Raw genomic sequence first — 319 nt, forward strand, 5'->3', positions numbered from 1 at the left:
ACAGGTTGAATAAGTATGGTGAAAGACTACAACTTTGTCGCACACCTTTCTTAATTTTAAAACACTCAGTGTTCCCATGTTCTGTTTGAACAACTGCCTCTTGGTCCATGTACAAATTCCTCATAAGCACAATTAAATGTTCTGGAATACTCATACTTTGCAATGATGTCCAAAGCTTGTCATGATCCACACAATCGAAGGGTTTTGCATAGTCACTAAAGCACAGGTAAACAACTTACTGATAGTCTCTGCTTTCAGGCAAGATCCATCGGGTATCAGCAATGATATCCCTCATTCCACGGCGTCTTTTGAATCCAGC

The sequence above is a fragment of the Chrysochloris asiatica genome, unplaced genomic scaffold (assembly GCF_000296735.1).
Source record: "Chrysochloris asiatica unplaced genomic scaffold, ChrAsi1.0 scaffold00024, whole genome shotgun sequence".
NCBI lineage: Eukaryota > Metazoa > Chordata > Mammalia > Afrosoricida > Chrysochloridae > Chrysochloris > Chrysochloris asiatica.